Here is a 16,041-nt window from a genome sequence, read left to right as displayed (position 1 = left end):
AGAACTACCGTTAACAACCAACATTCTGATTTGGTCCCACACTTTAAATCAAATATGCAAAGATTTATAGAATCAACATTTTATCACTTCTCGATATAAAACAATATCATCTATATTCTCCCACGCATGAATTAAAATAATAAATCATTTCTCAACATGTAAATAAAACATTATCAATATGTTAAATATTTAAAAATAATCATTCAAAGAATAATTCTATTTTTCTTTAAAGACATAGCATTAACATGTATCTCCATTAATAATAATCAACACATGGATGAAAGTTATAAAAATATAATTGTGCCAAGTATATTCAACAATAATTTAAAAATAATGACTTGCTACTATTTATTTTGAGACATTATCCACTTACTTGAGATGTTGTTTAACAAATAATTTACTCCTAGTTAACCACTTTTATGATATGGCCCATGCCTTAACTCCCTAGTCCCCAAAGGAACCTTCTTATTATCTCCTTTATGCACTTTATAAATTCAAAATTTTCAATCCAAACAAATTTAAAGAATTTAAAAAGAGAATCTCAATATCAACTTTTCATAAATAAGAAGCCATATTGAATTTAATGATAAATTTTCAAAAAACACATATATAAATAATATTCAAAGTTTTCAATTGTACCTATAGAAAATAAACTTCTATGATTTAATCAGTATTATCACTCAAGTAAATCCAATTTCATAAACATCTTCTAACATTTCATCTAACACTTTATATGTGCCAAAAATCTAACATAAGTACAACAAACTTGGACATATAATTCTTAACCAATTACCTATTTCCAACCTTTCACTATAGAGAATAATTTAGTTCATAGTAATACATTTCTCATATTTATTTGCTGTCCTAGATTAAAATTCTTCTATCAAACAATTTATCAAATACTTTGTGTGCATTTAAATCAAACTATACAACCACCATCTACTTTTTAAATGTCTCTCAAAGTTTTTCCAATCCTCATCATTTAGATTTATTATGCTTTTAAAATTCAATTCCTTGCCAAGAATCAATTTCAGCTAAAAGAACCAATCTAAACCTCCTCATTTTTTATTAAGTAAAAGAGGAAAATATCATTACTTAAAAGATGAATACAAACGCAGGAACTAGCACTATTTTATAGAATAAACTAATAGGCAATATGATAAGAAGAACAAAAGCACTTAGCACAATTAAATAAGAAAAAAGTCATGCGAGAAGCTTTTGCTACAACTTCTTTCATTCACTAACAGGCACACGAATCCATACCCATTGTTTTTAAAACCCAAGAAAGCAATTAAAGTGGAGCCCACCCACCAAATGTAAACTCCTCAAGTTTCAATTTCAGCGTTAGGAGGAAAAAAAAAAAAAAACCCCCTCTTTCTCCCACTCACGATTACAAACTCAAACAGAGGAAAGATATAAAATTCAAAACTTCAGCCACCCAATCACACACTTGCATGCAGATCAGATATGAGGAAAAGAAAAGGAGGTGGAATTCGGCTCACCGATGAAGCAAAGAGGAACGGGGAGAAAGGTTCGAAGTCCCTTCACCAAAAGGGAACTGTGGTGCGGGGAAACTAAATGGAACCAAGGAACTCAGCGACAACCGGCAGCGTGAACAAGGACGACGAGAAGAAGAATGGAGGCTTTGAGTGCACGTGCTCGCACCCACAGAACGACATCAACAGAGGACGGGAAGGAAAAGAAGGTTCTGGCGACGCAAAACAGAGCTGAGAAGAAAAATCTGGTGGCAATGAACCCACAGCAATGCAAGAAGCACGGATGAGCTGCTGCACTGATCGACGGAGGCTGAATGGCGGAGGAGGGAAAAAGGAAGATGGGGGGTTTGTTTGATCTCTCCCTCTCCCTCTCCCCCTCTTCTAGTTTGTTCTGGAGCATATGAAAACGATTGACCAGAGCAAAAAGAAATGGCTGAACTGAATTTCATTTTCGTTTTCTTTTGTTTTTTTTTTTTTTTTCAAAAAGGGCATTTCATTAATTTCATGTAACCGCCAACATAAGGTCATAAGCTATCCCGCCCAGACAAATAATAAATTTTCCTTGAAATTTATGACAATACTCTTAAAATACTTTATCCTAAATCTCATTTTTCTTAATTAGTTTTTTTTTTATATTAGGTTATTGCCTAACTATTTTTTATTTTTTATTTTTTTACTTTTTTTTTACTATTGTTGGACCCCCTTCATTTTTCTTTCCTTTGCAATTATTGATTTTTTTTCGATTAATTGTTTAGTGTTTTTTTTAAAATATTGTAAATTCCCAGGTCATTACATATATATTGATACATTTTTTATACTCCATTTGGGGGGGGTTTATAATTATATATCAATCTTCTCTAATATATATTTCCTCCAATTTAAAATATAAGTAACTTTAATAATATTTTGCAAACCAGTAAAATTTTTATTCTCATGAAAATATATACTCCCTACATTTCTATATATAAAGTATTTTTAATTGAATCTCACATATAAAAAAAAGTTTGTTATTTCATTGAAATGACATTAATTTTCTAATTGTGTCTCTAATAATGTCAATTAATATCATGGTGGTAGTGGGTAAAGCAATCAATTAATATCTCTTCTCTTCTTTCAACATAAGGACAAAATTATCCAATTATTCAAATATATTATGGCATTCCTTCTATTTAGGGACAAAATAAACTTCTAAAAAATACCTTATATATAAGGATGGAGGGAGTATTTTTTTTTTTTTGGATAAATTGGCTCACTGGTCAAAAAAAATCTTGTGCCTAGAAAAAATGGATCGAATTTTTTAAAATTTAATAGTATGGCTGATTTACATCGATATATAGAAAATTTATCATTAAAATTTAAAAATTTACAAGGAATTTATCATTTATATACAATGATATCTCATTAATAAATATAATAAATAGGCCATAATATAAAATATAATAAATGTTAGGTAGTTTGTTCCATTTGATTCTATAATATAGGTTATATATGCAAAAGCTCCTCTTTTTTTTTTTACCCTTAATTTTAATTTATGATGAGTGAGAAGGAGGTCATAAATGCAATGACGAAAAAAAAAATCCAAAACTTCAAACAATGTAATAAATTTTATTTAAGCATCAAAAGAGAAATTGGTGTAAATTTAAAAAATTTAAAGTAAAATAATTAATTTTTCTTGTTATTTTGACTTAAATCGTAATAACCTAGGAATTTTAATAGAATTAAAATTTATGATAAGAAATTTTAATTATATTTTACTTAAAGTTTTGGAAATAAATGAAATGAGAGGGATTTATAGTCTAGTGAAAATCATATGTGCAACCTATTATAAGGTTTTGGGTTCAAATATTCTTTGAACTAAAGAAATTTTATTTTTTGATGTTATGTAATTACTGAAATGCCATCAGATATATTTTAACAAAACACAGAATGATAGCGCGCTCATCGTATGTTATTATATCTTCCCGATCTTCATTTTTGCTATAGCAACAGTGCAAGAGAGAAAAGTGATAGGAATCCGGAAGCTTCATTCTCATCCTTATTTCTCCATCGTTCCTATTCCTCCGACGCTAGTGACCGTGATTATTTTTGTTCGCGAGTTCTTCCTCACTTCAGCGTTGTCGGATCTCCCTCCTCCCTTGTTTGCGTCGTTCTGCACTTGTATGAATGAGAGAGCTTCGATTCCCTCATTCCATTCCTCCTATATCTTTCCTCTATTCATGGCTTCTCCTCCTACTCATTGCGTCAATGTGGTTGCATATGTGTTCACTGTTGCTTTTTCTTCCCTTTCTTTGCTTCTCTGCAGCGACTGGAGGAGAAAAAGAAAAAAAACAGGGGAGTAGAGTTCTGATTAGCTAAATCGTTGAGGGGGGGAAGAGATCTACTAGGAGGTATTATTCTTGCATTTTTTGGTTGTGCATTGATGAAGGGCTGAACAATATAATCTGATTTTTCCCCCTTCTCTTTCAAATCTAAATTATGTCTATAAATTAGAGGATTTAATTTGAAGAATGAATTTAAGAATTAGTATACCATGTGAAGATTTGTTGTTATATTTATGTGGCTTGAATAAATGATTGAAAAAATAAGGAGCTTATTATATTGGCTTATTTTTTCTCACACATAAGATGTGTTTGTAAGAATGTTTGAGTGAAACATTTTGTTCAAATGAGTGGCTAAACCTTACTAAATTAATCATAGTTAATTTTAGTGTTTGGGTCACTTGTTTTTGCATTATTATACACAGATAAACAAGTGAGTGTGTGAATATTGTATAACTATTCAAAGGACGTGTCTTGAAACCATTTGAGAGTAATTCTTTAAGGATCAAGATGGATGGTAGGTGGTAATTTGTAAGTGGTTTGAATATGACAAAGTTTTAAAGTATTTCTTGACTAGCTAAAGCATATTTTAAACGTGATATTTGAGAAAGATTGGAGTTGAGATTTTTCTTTTTTTTCTTTTATCATTTTTTACTAAAGATTTTAAATGATAAAGCATGTGATCGGAAATGACAATGATATTAATTGGATATTAGGAACTTAGAGACCAAGCATTGGTGCAAGAGTGCTAATTGAGAATAAGTTTTACATTTGGATACATGATAGGTAAGTGGATAGCATCTCAATTAACTAACCAATTAAATTTTTTCTTAAAATATCTTTATTCAATATTTTGTTTAAAGACTTTGTTATTATTTTCTTTACGATTTATATAGTCCTCTTTACTTATCTTATTTTTATTCAATTGGTTTATTACAAAAATTATTATATTTTATTGAAAAGTTATGCTATGAGATCCAATATGTAATGAATTGATTATTTATTCAAAATAATCCTATTATTTAAATTTTATATTTGATCTGAAATATGCTATACGGTGATTCGTGCATGAAAAAAATTGTTGGAAAGAGAAGTTGATAGTTGAACATTATATTTTAACAAGAATGATTTTAAAATGATTGTTTAGATCTATGCATACTTGATTTTGATTAAGGGGACTAAGTTCAGAATGTTAGTTGCTAATGGCAATTTCATTAACTCTTGGCACATCATGATACACCTAGCTAGCAAGGTGTTTGTTGGAAGCGCTACCACCATGTGCCGACCAATGCACGTGGAATGGAGAATGAATATTCATGAGTATCATACTCACGCTTATTTTGTGGGCTTTGTGTTTGTGCTTGTTTCATAGTTCTAGTCATGCTTGATTATTCCATGGCTTTAAGCCGCGCTTATCGGTGACTTATCCTTGTGAATTGTGTGTCTACACTTTATTGATTATTTACCCTTGTGTACTGTGTATCGACACTTGTTATTCGTTCTAACAAAGTCTTGCTAAATAAAATTTTGAAATTATTGTTTTAAAACTAATCCTATTAAATAAGCTGGCTTTTATGAATGGATTTCTTTATAATGAGCAATGCACCTCCTAATTGTTTGATATGTGCTTGATAGCTAGAATTTGAAATATGATTATCATGTTGTCATCATGAGAATGTTTTTGGATCAAATGTTTAAATGAATTTATTTTTATTTGATGTATGAACTCTTATTATTGTAAATGACTATTTTTGTTAAATTCATGCTTATTCCATTTATATTTTTATTTATTTCTTTTAATTTTAAATTTGAGATATTATTCACTGTAAAAATATTTTTGTCTTAGATGGTCTAGTTCAACTTGTATCTTGAGGTATTGGTTGAGGCGTTTTATCATTGGAATGGAGTGGAAGAATTATTTTAGGCAAATTTTATTTGATGATGCAAATTGAACTTTGCATTAGTTTAATAGTCTCTTTCTAGGTGCTTCACGTTGGCTATAGGTAGGATTATTGTCTTCGTTATAAGATTGCATATTTGTTAATAGGGAGCAGAGCTCCTTTGTTTGAAATGTTGTTCTTATTTGTTGTTGATAAATTTTCGTAAGTCTTATTCAAAGAGGAGATTCCGCTAAAATTTTCGTAGGAAATTATGAATTTTGTTTGCATGAAAAATATTGAAAAGTTTATGGTTTAAAATTTAAAGTTTAAAATTTTATAATCTTATTATATATTAAATGTGTTTATGGTTTAAAATTTAAAATTTAAAATTTCTTAAGTTAAGGCTTATGGAGTGAGTTTTATATACATTTCCCGTGGCGGTCACACGACACAAGAATTGAGATTAACAAATACAATAGATAAAATAGGAAAACAAATTTTAAAATATATAGATACACACACACACACACACACACACATATATATATATATATAATTGCTTATATTTTAGATCAAAATTAACTGAAAAAATGCTTATAATTTGGACTAGAGGTAGTACACACAATATAGGCTTTGTATTGTTGTATTCAAATTTAGAACAGAGTACAACATCCTTAAACCACAATACCACACAACTGAAATCAACAAGGTATACCACACAGCTGGACCCAAAAGGATCGCTACTTATTCTCTCAAGCCATTACACAATCATTAAACCGCACAACATTACAGCACGACTTTACTTATTGAATTTACATACAGCATATATTTTCCAGACGCTCTCTCTTCTCTTTGACAAGTATCTCAGCCATCCTGCATCGATAACAAAACAAAAGAGACTTAATAACCAGACAATAAGAACTATATATTGAAGATGCCAAAGTAAGATTCTTGTTTGATCTAGCTAGGGTTTCATATTGTGCAAGTAAACTCAAAAGAAATAAGGTATTTGTTAGGGCTATGTATATATATTACTTCTTAATGGCCTCTGCATTTGTTGGACCACCGGGTATAGGTTCAAGCTTGAAGGTGTCCAAGTTCAACCTCGTCTCAGTTTTGGTTCAACAGCTTATTTAGTAAATCTTCAAGATCATCTAAGTTCTTATCAGTGGCGCAATCCAAATCAGCCATATTTTCAGTTAATACATCCGTCTGCAGAATATGAGTGAAAGAAATGGTTTACTTGTGAACAATAATTAACATGTTGAGAACGTATAAAGAAATAAGTTCAAGTTTCTAAGTCATTCTTTTACCAGAAAGGAGAGTCCTATTTTAGTCCTATTTTAGGATTCAAACATGAGGCCAGTATCGGGCTTTCAGATCTCAAGTAAAACTTGGGTTCTAATATTAAATAACATCACATTTCAACTCAAAATTTCAAAGCTTAAGTTTATGGGTTTTTCTTCATTATTATATACTCTTTCTATTGCAAATTATAAGACTTCTGGAGTAGATTCATCATCTCAAAATATAAAAAACTTTAATGAAAATAAGGTTTTATTAATGATGTTATTCTAAAATCACCTTTTTCATATATTCTCCCTCCTTACTATTCTTTCACAAATGGAGTATCTAAAAGTATCTTATAAATTGGGACAAAGGAAGTATTAGTAATTAAACTCAACTTTCCCCGATAAAAGACTTTCCACCTCAACTCAAAGTCCACTCACACTTGTTGCTAATAACAACACACACACATATATAGCCATGTGTTGAAGTGTGGATGATAAAATATGAGATGGTGGGTGTACCTGAATTCGAAGGTAGTTGCTCTCAGCTCCAAGGGCATGAAAAACAGCTGCAAGATGATAATCAACAAGGTCCTAACTTCCATCAAGCGCAAATTCAATACCTGGTTTAGCCCATTTCAAAATACCCCACTTTTTAGCTTCTTCGGCGTTGTAAATATTGGGTTTCATGAATCCAGTTCCGAAAGACACCAATACGATTCTCGTATAGTCGTTCGGTTCATAGGTCCAGAAATCAGGATTGTTATTTGTTATTTGTTGTGTCACCTCACTTATAGCAATTAATGCCTGCAATGTTGTCAAGTCCATTCAAATTTAATATATTATACATGTCATTGTTTTACAGATAATAAATTAACATATATATGTACAGGAGTTATTAATTAGCTTACAGGATTATTGGCTATAAGACCACCATCAATCAAATTGAATTCTGTTCCACCATTTTTGAAAGGATAAGGTGGTAGATAGGTTGGCGCAGCTAAAGTTTCAATGCAAATATCTGACAGCAGGGCGTCTAAGCCAGGGAGGATGTCGAACTCTGTGTTGAGCTGAAGTTCCATTTTTAGAGGGAGCTGCATTGTCCATATATCCATATAAGTTTATTCATTATCAACTTTTGATTATCATTATAGCAAATTGTTCCAACAAAATTTCAATCCTTTAAATCTAATTCATAATTAGGATGGTTTCAATTTACAGTTTTGAACCAATAAATTTATTTTATTGGAAAATATAATCATTAAAAAATTTATTTATTTCGAAATTTTCCATATCTTTTAAGATAAGATACCTGTACTAATTTTAACATGGGCGCATGGTCCAAATTCATGATAATCCCCCAGCTTATTATTATAAAACATTTTTAAGTAATTCACATAAATAAATAAAAACTGTTTTTATTAGTTGACACCCAAAATATTTTACCCCAAAGTTACATTTCCCTAATTAATTCACATAATTTCACCGGTTTTTTTTTTGGGTTAGGGGCCTATTAGGTGAAATCTATTAATTTTTCTTAACATTTTACAAAATGCTTTATAACAATAAACTGGGAGACTACCAATAATTGAGAATGAATGAACCCACGTCCTAATAAAATAAACTATGGTCACCTAATAATGAGGTCTTGATTTCAAGTGTGAGTTCTGTAAATGCTAAAAACACATCTTTGGGAGAGCTATCCCCAATTAAACTTGATAATGCTTAAATTTAATTCAGTCAGATAGTCATATTAAAAAAAGAAGATTTATAATGGAGAATGAACATGATCATTATATACACACGCGCACGCACATATACATACCTTCAAGCTAGAGAAAATAGTGGGGCAGACTTGTTTCATATCGAATGTTGGGATCACAACCCTAGTTAATGTGTCATGCAGTCTTTTTCCATCCAAATGGTACTGCAGTGAACGATGTAAATACTCTTTATTGTACTTGGGCTTGTAGAGATAGTTCCAAATAGATTTGAACCAACTTGAATAAAACAATATTGAAGAGGAGTACGTGAGTATCATATAAAAGGTTCAAAATTGAACAATTGAAACCTTAAACAGTACCAAGGTTTCCCATCACCGAATTACTTTCAAGGATAATTAGTTATACAAGTTTAAAATTTACGTACTTCTTTGGGGGGAAAATTTGTGGGGATTCCTTTCTATAGTACTCTTTGATTTGTGGAGTAGTAAACATAGGACGATGGTTCCCATCTGGGGCTGTGAGCATTGCAGTGATGATTCCACCCGTGCTAGTTCCCGTGATCACGTCCAAATAGTCTGCGATCCTTGCATTCTTTTCTCCAGAAACATTCTGAATTAAATAAAAAGTGGAGAACATCACATCTTTACTCAAAACTTGAAGCTTAAGTTTATGAATCCTTCTACTTTATTATATATTAATTAACTTGAAAAGAGAAATAACCACTAAGATATGAAAATAGAATCGGTTATTAAACCAGATAAGGTACTGATGATTTAAAGGTTAATGGTCGAAATGATAGTTGAATCGTGATCAAACTAGTCAAGATACTGGTTGACTGGTTCAACCAGACGAGCTAGCCCAGATTAACATACTATGATAACTAGGTACGTACCTGCAACTCTTACTCTAGTTTCATAAGTAGGATAGCAGGTATGATCCCTCTAACCCCACCTCCGTCAATACTGAGAATAGTGATAACCTTCCCAGCTGATGGAGGTGGTAGCTTTACTGTTACTTCCATTACTTAACCAGCAATGAAGATATCAGACAAATGATCAAAGAAAGAGAGAGATAGAGAGAGTTAGAGATTGCTTGTGTGCTCTTCCTTTGTTGCTGTGAATGGTATTTATAGACCTCACCGGGATACAATAATGGGAAAAATTCTCAGTACATGATTATGAAATCAAATTTGTCTTAGAATTCGATTAAGGAATTCTTGATGTTGCAAGTAAAGTGAATGTAACAAAAAAAGAAAAAAGAAAAAAGGAGAAAAGGTAGATCCTTTGCTTATATGACGTGGATGCTTCGCTTATACCTTTTGCACTTGGCTCAAGCTTAAGTAGGGACAGAGAATGAGAATACCTTTTAGTGAACAGAGAAAGTTACTCTATTTTTTGTCATCTACGACTCACAAAAGCTGCATGGTTGTGAGTGGTGCAACAATAGCATGTGTGTGACTTTTACAGAGATAGATCCAAATCTGGTTCAGTCTCTTCCTCCATTTCTATGTATCTATTTATTCTTCTTCTTCTTCTTCTTCTTGAGACTTTGGCATGGCTGAATCTTCTTATATGTCACATATGCTTTATGATCTATTTAATTTTATACAGTGGCTTAGTGATCTATATGCATCATTTTTCGATTCTCATGTTTGTTAAAAATCACCAACTCCCTCTCTCTCTCTAGAATTCTCCTCCTTTCTCTTTCTCTTTCCGGAATTTTCCTTATTCCTCTCTATCTCTTTCTAGATTTCTCTATTATTTTCTAGACAAAAAACGGATACCATTTCCACCGCCTCACCTAACGTATAAACATATGTGTGCGCTTGTGCCATTTGTGTGAGCAGTGAAGGGAAGAAGATGTCGAAAGTGCAAGAGAAGAGAAGTGAGTGAGTTGAGTGAAGTATGTGGTGAGGTGAGGGAGAAAAGAAGTGAGATAGTGTATGAGTGTGTCACGTGACTGGGTGAAGGAGTGTGAGAGTTGAAAAAGTCAGAAGAGTGGGTGTAAATTGTTGTGAGAGTTTGCAATAAAAAGTTTCTTTTGATAAAGTCACTCATTCCTTGTCTGAGCTTATATCAATTATTTAGAGGTTTTCTCACCCCAAATTTCAACATTTGGTATCAAAGCAAGATTAGAGCTAGCCATCAAAGAGTAGCAAAATTTCTCAAGAGTGGTTGTTATTAATCAAGTATTTTAATGCTAGGCATTGAAGTCAAAATATCTCAAAGTTCTGTAGTGCACAATCAAGGACTATGAAGTCATTTGGTTAGGACCTGATGTACCTAGAAAAGTACTGAGCATTTTTGAGTCACTATGGTAGAGATTGCACTAACAACCACAAGTATTGAGAAATTAAATCATATTAATTATGAGACTTAGTCTACCTACATTAGATTTTATTTGTTTGGACAAGATCTTTGGGATATTGTTGGTGGTAATAATATTACACCACCAACAACTACTGAAAAACAAGTGAAGGTTGGGAAGGCTATGTACGTCTTGTCGGTGACTATTGAAGACGATCTTCTTCAATATATACAAGATGTTAAGACACCAAAAGAGGCTGGGGACACACTCACAGCATACTTCATAAAGATGAACAATGTAAAGCTTTGAAAACTTGAGAATGAATTATTATCGATCGTGTAAAGAGACATGACAGTAAGCTAGTGTTTTAGCGAAGTAAAAGCCTTATGTGATGAGATTTCAAAATTAAATCCAAAAGATAAAATCACTTAAAGGAGAATGAGATGAATAATAATTTATGGCCTAAGGCCTGAATATAATGCTCTCGTCACAGCTATTAGTGGATAGGCTATAGAACCAACTCTGATAGAGTTGGAGAATATTTTAGCTAATCAAGAAGAATTGGCTAAACAAATGGCAGGTATTTCAATCAAGAATGATGCCTATAAGCAAGAAAAGGAGATTCTTGTTATAAAGGTTATTGTCTTTTGAAATCTAGACCTTGAAGGAATAAATAAAGTGGCTAAATAACTAAAAACAGAGACAGGAGAAAGGAGCTTCACAATAAGGGGGAGCATGCCAAGACCAAGATAAGCATGATGAAAAGAAGAATTACAGGAAGAAAGACTAGTGCTATAATTGAAGGAAACCTAACCACTTTGCACGAGATTGTTGGCATAAAAGAGTTGAAGGAAATACAATCACCTCCAATAAGAATGATAGTGAAGAAGAATGGGATTTCCAAGAATCTTGCACAATTGTAGAACAGAGGCTAATGGAAGATTCCCTTGGAAATGAAGAAATAAGAACCACAAGTATCATAGAGCCAAACAAGAAGAATCTTATTATGATAAGTGATAAATTAATTGATTATGAAAATGATTGGATAATAGATTTAGGATGCTCAAATCATAAGACTGGAGATCAGAGAAAATTATCAAACACAATAAAGTATAAAGGGAAAAGAGAGGTGGTGACCGCTGACAATACCAAGCTACCTATCACACATGTTGGTAAGACTAAGATAGTTCCTCACTAAATATCTCAACCAATATAGTTAGATAACGTATATCATGGGTCAAGTATAAAGAAGAATTTGCTATTCATATCTCAGTTTACTAACTTAGGGAATTACGTGCTATTTAGTCCTAAACACTACAACAAACAAAGCCTTTCAGAGCGTTTCTATTTACTCTTTTGAAGCATCTTTCAAATGCTTTAAAAATAGGAGCTCTCGTATATACGAGAGCATTTAAAAAATGCTCCCATAGGCTAGGCCTATAGGAGTGTTTTTGACAAAAAATGCTTTAGTAAGCTTACTTTATGGGAGCTTTTATAATCTCATAGGCCTACCTTACAAGAGCCTTTCTTTCCAAAAAGCTCCCGTGTGTTGATTATTTTTTTTAAAAAATATATTTATTGTTTAAGAAGTGGCATTTTTAGGCACCTTTAAAAAAAAACTATTCCTATATTTATTCACAACCCTAATCTTGTTTAGAGCACCATCATATACCCCATGCACTGAAAAGAAGAACACTAGAAACATCTAACACCCTTCATGGTCTAACCTTTTAACTTGCATAACATATAGAAATTTTGGTGTCTCAAGGTTTACTGCTAAAATAGTGTCTTCAGGCATTACAGGAGTTGTAGTATACACTGGCAAGGAAACTATTTTCTTGTCACAGTCTAGTATCGCTCCATTAGCTAACGACCAGTCCATCCCAATGATTACATCAATTCCCTACATGGGCAAACAAACCAAATTGATTAGTATAATCTAATCACCAAATTTCATTTCAACCTTCAAACATACACGACTAGGTTTTACATATGCATCAGTCGACGTAGATAAATTATCAACACAAACAACTAAATTGCAAGCAATTTCAACTTTTTTACACACTCATAAGAGATAAAGGTATGAGTGGTACCCAAATCAAATAAAGTAATAATTTCAATACTACAGAGAGAAATAGTACCTCTAATGAGCTTCGAAGAAACTTTTGCTCCTTTCTTAGACATGGCGAAGAAACGACCAGGAATGGCAGACCTCTGGTCAAGTGCACTAGCATTCTCTAGGTAATATTGCGCTATGTAGCTAGTCTTGCAACATTTGAAGCATGTCTAGCACTCCCTATTATGGTATTTCCCATACTTGTTGCATTATAGGGATCTTATAAGTCCAACAATAGTAAGGGTAAAGTCCTACCTTGAGGTCTAGTTTTGACCTTCCATACTCTTGGGTGTATTACTCTTAAACTAGGATCCCTAGATTGAAACCCCTTTTGAAAATGGCTCTTAATACTCCTAGCACTAAACCCTCAGGATGATCCAGAACTAAAATTAGTCTTCTTGCTCATGCCACTGGTAGGACCCATATACGAAGAGAAATGACCTTGGTCCTCTCACTTCTTATCATCAACTGCCCAGCCACTTTTAGAAATGGCTGAAAACTTGTTACACATTACCTCAAAGGAAATAATCTCAAAGGCTGCTAGCCATTTGTTGTACTTAAGCCTCATCTTGTCTAAGAACTGCTTGGCCTTTCACTCTTTATCATCATGATGTCTCAGATGAGTTGAATCCTTCAATAGCTCATTGAACTTGGTAATGAACTCTTCCTTGTTCATATTGCCCTACTGTAGACAATGAAACTCAAATTCCTTCTCAGCTCGAAAGGTAGATAAGACTTCTTACTCTTGTCTCAGTATATTCATTAGAATATTGCTAGCTGTGTTTCTCGTTTATACCATTCTCCCCTCCTAAGGATGAAAGTCATCCCACAAAAAGAAAGGATTAATACTAGCTCAAGAGAGGAAAACAATATGTGTATAATGACAATTGTCGACTTTATATGTAAATGCACAAACAACAATCACAACTCAATATAATTCCATAGACTAGTTCTCAAAACTAGAGAAATTGATACCAAGTTGTAATATCCTCACTCAATAATATATATATATATATATATATATAAAACCCATATTCTCACTTGATTCAAGATTTACTTAAAGTAATCAACGAACTTCGCAAAAGAGTTATAAAGATGGCATCCTAAGATTTTCAATGTTTTAAAACTATTCAAAAGTTATACAAATGAAAATTCAAAGTTTATTAATTATGTGGAAACGTGGATCATTAAAATGATCAATGTATTTGTTCAAAAATTAGAAAACAATAGAATTTTGCAAATTCAGACGTGTGCGCCGTGGCTCATGGAACTAGTGTCGCAGCTCATGAGCCTCTATGCCATGCGTCATGGCTTATGGCATAATGCACTATAGCTTGTGGCGTGTTCCATGACAGTAAAATTTTGTTGTCAAATTGACAGCATTCAAGACAACCTCCGACACGCCCCAAATCTCCATCCAATATCTGATTGATGCGAATTAAGTGTCTACAGAAAGCTTTTTCCAAAATCTAACTAATGGCTTTAGTTTCATATCAAATTATTACCTATTCAAAAATTGGACACTCATTTCAAAATTCTCACTTTTTCATCACTTTTCACAAAGCTAAGTGTCCAAAAGACATACCATCAGCCAAAAGTCATAGATACCACTATATCACATGCAATAGACTAAATAAACATATGCAATGCATATCAACATACAAAATACTTATAAATCACAATTTTAATGCTCAATCCTTTAATCTCAAAAATATAAGGGGGAGCCTAAATCTCATGTTTCATCAAATAAGCCACAAAAATCACATATTATACTTTATTCTTACTTACACTAGTATTTTAGCTCTACTATAGATATTATAATTCTCATACACACACACTAGAGCCCAAAATATGTTTTATAATTCACAAAACACATAATGCAAGTATGTTCTAAATGGATTAGTCTTAGTTGGCAATATCAATCATCATATACACATACATACACAAAATATAAAAGAGGCCTACTATTAAGATATCAATTGTAATGTTCGCCTTGACATTACCAAGACAACACACTTATACACCGTGGTGATAATCAAGATTAGAAAAATCCCAAGTAATAGTTATCACCACTCAAGGGTTTAAGAGTAATTAGTTTAAAATAATGGGATCCCAAGAAAACTCTTTTGAAAATGTTATTTGAGCTCAAACCAAAGTTTAAAATCAATTAAATAGGGTAACGAAAGCATAAAAATCAAATAGCACTTAAAACCAGCTGAAACAATCTAGAAAATTTTCTAAAAATTTAGTTCGTCTGCTACAGCGCAAGCCACACCTACCACAGTGGATGGTACAAAGGGACGAATCCCTCAGAAGGCATTTGCACTGTGGCGCGCACCTATTGTCATGACAGTAGATTGTTGTTATAATAGCACTCTAAACTTCTGGAGGGCACTGTTTCGCCATTCGACATCCGATTTGAGTGGTTCAAGTGTCCACATGAAGCTCTTCGAGCCCTCTAGCTAATGGCACTAGTCTCATACTCAAATAATTATCCATTAAAAAGATAGCCATCTAAATTCAAAATAGTTTGTTTTTACCTCAAAGCACTTTTAAAGGTGTCCAAAACACACTACCAAATGCCATTAGCTTCGGAATCACTTTAGCCACCTCAAATGGACCACACACAACATGAAAAGTCAATCATATCACACAAATAAGCATTCATACTCAAAATGACCACCAAACCCCCGATTTACCATAATACAAAGGGGTGGATAAAACTTAATACACATATCAATTTGGTTATTTTGATACATAAATCATTTCAAATATATCACTTGTCATTGAATCATGGCCAAGCACACTCATTTTATCACAATAACATTAATCTTGAGCCAAGATATGCACACTTCACATATTCATACAAGTGATAACAAAACAATGTCATGTCAGTACGTTGGCATAATAT

The 16,041-nt window shown here is 32.5% G+C and overlaps 1 pseudogene; it reads right to left on the bottom strand.

Annotated features, from left to right (window-relative positions):
• Nucleotides 1-6,804: 6,804 nt before the first annotated feature.
• Nucleotides 6,805-9,728, bottom strand: LOC129289093 (patatin-like protein 2; annotated as a pseudogene).
• Between the last annotated feature and the right edge of the window lie 6,313 nt (nt 9,729-16,041).

Source organism: Prosopis cineraria, unplaced genomic scaffold (genome assembly GCF_029017545.1).
Source record: "Prosopis cineraria cultivar Desert tree isolate PC_DT_omini unplaced genomic scaffold, ASM2901754v1 PC12, whole genome shotgun sequence".
NCBI lineage: Eukaryota > Viridiplantae > Streptophyta > Magnoliopsida > Fabales > Fabaceae > Prosopis > Prosopis cineraria.
Note: the sequence above shows the minus strand (reverse complement) of the source record. Positions and strands in the feature narration are given on the sequence as shown.